This window comes from Prionailurus viverrinus, chromosome D4, assembly GCF_022837055.1.
Source record: "Prionailurus viverrinus isolate Anna chromosome D4, UM_Priviv_1.0, whole genome shotgun sequence".
NCBI classification, from domain to species: domain Eukaryota; kingdom Metazoa; phylum Chordata; class Mammalia; order Carnivora; family Felidae; genus Prionailurus; species Prionailurus viverrinus.
Genome location: NC_062573.1, coordinates 47498633 through 47505605, shown reverse-complemented (window position 1 = coordinate 47505605; position 6973 = coordinate 47498633).

Genomic DNA, 6973 nt, shown 5'->3' with positions numbered 1-6973 from the left:
CCTGAGCCAAAATCAAGAGTTAGACGCTTAACAGACTGAGCCACCCAGTCACCCCTTTTAAGACAGATTCTATGTGCACTTTACTCAGTTCCCCTCAGTGGTAACATTTTACAAAACTAGAGTATAAAACCATATCCAGGATGTTGGCATTGGTAGAATTCACTGATCTTATTCAGCTGGTCCTTGTTTCATTTGTACTCGCAGATGTTGGTTTATTTTGTTACATACAGTGCTGTCACACGTGTAGGTTTGTGGGTACACCACCACACTCAGTTGAGCAGTTAGCCCCAACACCACAGAGATACCTTGTGTTGTCCCTTGATAACTACACCCACCTCCCTCCGATGGCCCATTACCCCCAACCCTCATCCCTAACCCCAGACAACCAATAATCTGTCCTCCATTTCTAAAATGTTGTCATTCCAAAAATGTTATATGAGTGGGATTATATAGGATCCATGTTGGAGGGTTGGCTTTTTTCACTGAGCATCATTTCCTCATGATTCATCCAACTTCTTGCACGTACCCATCGATTGTTCTGTTATTGCTAAGTAGTATTCCAGGGAACATATGTTCTACAGTTGGTCTAAGCGTTCATCTGTTGAAGAACATCCAGTTTGGGCTATTACAAATAAAGCTGCGATGACCATTCATGCACAGGTCTTTGTGTGAACATGAGTTATCATTTCTCTGGGGTAAAGGCCAAAGAGTGCAATTGTTGGGCCATGCCGATATTGGATATTTAGTTTTATAAGAAACAGCAGCTGTGGGGCACTTGGGTGGCTCAGTCGGTTGAGCGTCCAACTTCGGCTCAGGTCATGATCTTGCAGTTTGTGAGGTTGAGCTCTGCGTCGGGCTCTGTGCTGACAGCTTAGAGCCTGGAGCCTGCTTCGGATTCTGTGTCTCCCTCTCTCTGCCCTTTCCCCGCTCATGCTCTGTCTCCCTCTGTCTCTCAAAAATGAATAAACATTAAAAAAAATTTTAAAAGAAACAGCAGCTGTGCCATTTTACATTACCATGAGACATGTATGAGTGATCTAGTTTCTTCACACCCTCACCAGCATTTTAGTTGTCTCCATTTTTTATTCAGTCATTCTGATAGGTATTTACCATTAAAAACAAAACCACAGGTCCAAAATATTGTCATTTAGGTTAAGGCTGCACCTAAGTCAATAAACCAAGACTTAATATCTACCCTAACTGGAGTTCAAACCCCCCAGGAATGTAGCCTTTTAACCAGTCAACGCGGGAACTTCCTGGTCACCACTATTTACTGACAGACCCCTTAGAGGGGCGACCTTGCTAAAATAATGGATTATTTTCTCTGCTTGGTCTCTACCTTTAAAAACCTTTCCTTGGGGCGCCTGGGTGGCTCAGTCAATTAAGCAGCCGACTTCGGCTCAGGTCATGATCTCGCGGTCCGTGAGTTCAAGCCCCGCGTGGGGCTCTGTGCTGACAGCTCAGAGCCTGGAGCCTGTTTCAGATTCTGTGTCTCCCTCTCTCTGACCCTCCCCGTTCATGCTCTGTCTCTCCCTGTCTCAAAAATAAATAAAACGTTAAAAAAATAAAATAAAAACCTTTCCTTTTCTGTAGCCCTTTGGACTAGCTTTTATCTGCTAGATGAGATGTTGCCTGATTTGTATATCAATTAATATAGCTAATCACATCCTTGAATTTTATTTGGTTGAATTTTTGCTATTTAATCATAAATCATTGTAGTTTTTACTTGTATTCTCCTAATGCTAGTGATGTTGAAAATGTTTTCATGGGTCTATTTGCCCTCTATATATCCTATTTGGTGAAATGCCTGTTCATGCCTTCGCCCATTTCCTAACTGGGTTGTTTGTATCTTTACTCTTGGGTTCCGAGAGTATCTTAAATACTGTCTTTTGTTGGATATGTGGTTTGCAAATAGTTCTTCCCATTCTATAGCCTGTCTTTTCACCCTCTTCACATGGGCGTTCACAGAACAGAATTTTTCATTTTCATGAGTTCTTATTGTGCAGTTTTTCCTTTCATGAATCATCTAAGAAAACTTTAGTTTTCTAAACTCTAGTTAGTCCTAGATCCTGAACTTTTTTCTTGTTTTTTTTTAATGTTTATTTATTTTGAGAGAGACAGAGACAGAATGTGAGTGGGTTAGAGGCAGAGAGGGAGGAAGACACAGAATCCAAAGCAGGCCCCAGGCTCTGAGCTGTTAGCACAGAGCCCTATGTGGGACTTGAACCCACGAGCTGTGAGATCATGACCTGAGCCAAAGTCAGATGCTCAACCGACTGAGCCACCCAGGTGCCCCTAGAAATATTTACTTTAAAAGCACTTTATAAAAAAAACCAAAACCAAAAAACAGAAGTGATTTAGATTAAAAGCTCCAAGGTGTATGGTTTCAGGTAGGTGTTATTGCTATCTATACCTTCACCCCCATTTATTAAGCCATTTTAAGTAATTTCAAGTTCATTAATTTACAATGATGTATCGAGCCCAAAGAGTTTCATTTTTTGACCATGGATGTCCCATAGTTTCAACCCGCTTGTTGAAAATGCTATCCTTCCTCCATTGAATTGCTATTGTACCTTTTCACTTGTCAGTTGAATAGATTTGTGTGGGTCTGTTTCTGGGTTCTCTCTCTTGTTGCCTCTGTACCAATCACTATCACATTGTCTTGATTACTGCAGATATATAGTAAGCCTTAAGAAGAGTGATTCCTCCCCCATGATCTTTTTTGTCAAGAATGTTTTAGCTATTTGGGGGCCTATGCCTTTCCACAAATTTTGGGATAACCTCATCTCTATCTCCAAAAAGCTTGATAGGATTTTGATAGGAATTACATTAAATTTATAGATAATGTGAGGAGAATTAACATCTTTACCATGGTGACACCGCCAACCCATAACACAGTATGTCTCCATTTTGGGGGGCTGTTCTTTGACTTTTTTTTTTTAATTTTTTTTTAACGTTTAGTTATTTTTGAGACAGAGAGAGACAGAACATGAACAAGGGAGGGTCAGAGAGAGAGGGAGATGCAGAATCGGAAGCAGGCTCCAGGCTCTGAGCCATCAGCCCAGAGCCCGACGCAGGGCTCGTACTCACTGACCGTGAGATCATAACCTGAGCCGAAATCAGAAGCTTAACCGACTGAGCCACCCAGCCGCCCCTCTTTTACTTTTTTAATCAATCAAAATTTTGTAATTTTCAGCATACAGATCTTGTTCACATTTTGATAAGTGTATTCCTAAATAATCTGTTTTCTCTGGAGCAATTGTAAATGGTTTTGCATTTTCAATTTTGGTGTCTGCCTTTTCATTGTTAGTATGTACAAATACTTCTGAGAGATGTGTGTTGATCTTGTATCCTATGACCCTGCAGAACTCACTCATTAGTTCCAGGAGTTTTTTTGTAGAATCCTTGGAATTTTCTGCGTAGATGACCGTGTCATCTGCAAATAGAAATAGGTTTATTTCTTCTTTTCTATCCTGTATGTCTTTTATTTGTTTGTCTTGCTTACTGTAGTGACCAGAACTTCCAGTACTGTGCAGAATACGAGTGGTGAGAGCTGACATACTGCTTTGTTCCCAATCTTAGAAGGAAAGCATTCAGCCTTTCACCATGAAATATGATCTTAGCTGTGGGCTTTTGTAGATGCTCTTTATCATTTGGAGGTAATTCCCCTTTGGGGCGCCTGGGTGGCTCAGTTGGTTAAGCATCTAACTCTTGATTTCTGCTCAGGTCATGATCCTGGGGTCGTGAGATCCAGTCCCACATCAAGCTCTGCGCTGAGTGTGGAACCTGCTTAAGATTCTCTCTCTGTCTCTCTCGTTCCCTCTGCACCTCTCCCCACTTGCACTCTCCCCACCCCCTTCTCTCAAATAAAAAAATTTTTTCTTTAAAGATGGGACTGAATGATAAAGTTATGAGTCACTCAAGAGACTTCAATTTCACATTATATTATCTGTGATACATTTATATTATTTACGTAGGCATATATTATTTTCATATCTTGAGAAAACACTTTTCAGGGGCCCTTGGGTGGCTCAGTCGGTTGAGCATCCAACTTTGACTCAGGTCATGATCTCACAGTTCATGAGTTCGAGACCCTAGTTGGGATAGCAGAGGCTACTTCAGATCCTCTGTCCCCATCTCTCTCTCTGTCCCTCCCCCACTCATGGTATCTTTCTCAAAAATAAATAACGAGGCCCCCGGCTGGCTCAGTCCATTAAGCGTCTGACTTCAGCTCAGGTCAGGAGCTCATGCTTTGTGAGTTCAAGCCCCACATTGGGCTCTTCACTTTCAGCACAGAGCCCACTTTGGATCCGCTGTCTGCCTGTCTTTCTGCTCCTCCCCAGTTTGCACTTTATCTCTGTCAAAAATAAATCAACAACAACAACAAAAATTAATCAAAATATAAAACATTAAAAAATACTTTTCAAACATACATTTGAAGATTAATTTTTAAAAGAAATGACCTTGACCCCTGTGACCTTCCCCATCACTTGCCCTTGTCATACACACTCATCAACAAACACAAAAATACACAGACATTGCAGCTTCAACGGAGCAGTTCCATTATTTATGCCAATCTCAGAGATAAAAAAGCAACTTCTGCTTCTCAACAAGATGGAGTAACAAGGCTCAGATTTATCTATCTGCCTGAAATGACAACAAAACGGTGTGCGTAGTAATTGTGGGTGGAAGCAATCTTTTTCAGACATTGTACATCAGGCAGTGCAGGATAACAGTGACTGAGAGATAGGACACAAACCCAATAAGCCTGATCACTACCCATATTTACTACCTTGAAAGAGTTTCCATACTGTAGCTTAGGGGGGCAGAAATTAGATAAAGCCCAATAGTCCCCCTGAATGGAGGAAGCAAATGAAATCCCAGGGAGACAGAGGGAGCTCACAGGGCAGTCTTAGAGAAGGGAGAGTGGCAGAGAGAAATCTGGAAATCTGCAGGAGATTCCCCCTTGAGTCCTCGGCTAATGAATCATCAGCACATCAGTGATTAGAAGAACAATCCTAGGGATCATGCAGTGCCAGTAAGAGTTAATAGTCCACCAGAAGGAGTGGGAAATAGCATAATTTATAGAACATCAAGTAGAACACTCAGAAGGGAATTGCCTTAGTAGTGAGCCAAAATTAGCCCTTGACCAAATGCTGCTCTGGTCCTCCTTAACCAAGCTTAAAAGCAAGACCCAGAAGTAAACCAATGTTTCCAAGTAACTTAACGGTTGTCCCAGAATAAAGCTCAACAGTATTTATAAAAATCCAAAAATATAAAGCACTCAACAAGATTAAAGATACAAAGTCTGACATTCAACTGAAGATTATCAGGCATGCAGAGAAGTAGGAAAAAATGACCCGTATGAGGAGAAAAAAAAAACCAATCAATAGAAACAGATTCAGAACTGACATATATGAAAGAATGAATAAACAAGAACACCAAAACAATAATTATGATATTCCATATATCCAAGAAAGTAAAGACCAAGCATATTAGACAGACACATTAGGAACCCCTGGCTCGTTCAGTCGGTTAGGCGTCTGACTTTGGTTCGGCTCAGGTCCTGATCTCACGGTTCCTGGGTTCGAGCCCCATGTTGGGCTCTGTGCTGACAGCTCAGAGCCTGCAGCCTGCTTTGGATTTTGTGTCCCCCTCCCTCTCTCTCTGTCCTCCCCCACTCACACTCTCTCTCTCTCTCTCTCTCTCTCTCTCTTAAAAAATAAGTAAACATTAAAAAATTTTAAAACCAAAAGAAACAAACAAACAAAAGCACATTAAAGGGGCACCTGGGTGGCTCAGTCGGTTAAGCATCTGACTTTGGCTCAGGTCATGATCTCATGGATCATTAGTTCAAGCCCCACATCAAGCTCTCTGCTGTCAGTGTAGAGCCCACTTTGGATCCTCTGTCCCTCTCTCTCCCTGCCCCTTCCCTGTTTGCACGCACTCTGTCTCTCAAAAATGAACATTAAAAAAAAAAAAAATTAAAGACATAACAAAAGACGCAACATGAACTAAAGGTGAAAAATGCAATGTTTGAGATGAAAACTACTCTAAATAGTAGTAACAGTAGATTAGATACTGCAGAATATATTCATGAATTTGAAGATACAGCAACAGAAATAATCCAGAATAAACACAAAAATAAAAAGACAAAAAGTAAATAAATAGAGCATTAGTGAGCTGTGGGATAACTTCAAGCACCCTAAAATATGTATAAGGGAGTCACTAAAAGAGAGGAAATGGAGGGGAGAATAGAAAAAAATACTTGAAGAAATTACCAAAATTTTTCCAAAGTTAGTGAAAATTATAAACCCACAGATCCAAGAAGTTTAACCATCGCCCATCACAAAAATAACAAACCTTTCTTGGTTTAACTAAATAAGACAGATATCCTCTACTTCCAGAAACTTAATGTATTAATTATTTATCACTAATTACCAAATCATCCCAGAATTTAGTGGCATAAAACAATAATAATAATTTATTTTCTCTCACAATTCTATGAGTCAGGAACTCAGAAGGAGCTCACGAGGCAGCTGTGGTTCGGTGTCCCATGAGGTTATAATCAGATGAGAGCTGGGCGGAATTATCTGAAACCTTGACAGGGTTCACTCACATGACTGGCAAGTCAATGTTGACTATTGTTCGGGAGCCTCAGTTCCTCAGTTCCTCAGTTCCTGCCCTCTCCTCAAGGCTATTTGAGTGTCCTTGTCACATGGGGGCTGGCTTTCTGCTAAGCCAGTGGTCCAAGAGATTCAGGCAGAAGACACAATGCCTGCTACTACACAGCCTCAGAAGTCACATACATCGCTTTTGCATTTAGTCTGTTAGTCAAATAGGGCCAGCGCTGATTCAGTGTGAGAGGGACAAAGTAAGATTGAACCAAAAGGCGAAGATCGCTGGGAGCCATTTTGGAGTTGGCTACTGGACTCAACATTTAAGAAAATTAAAATTACCAGAAGAGAAATGA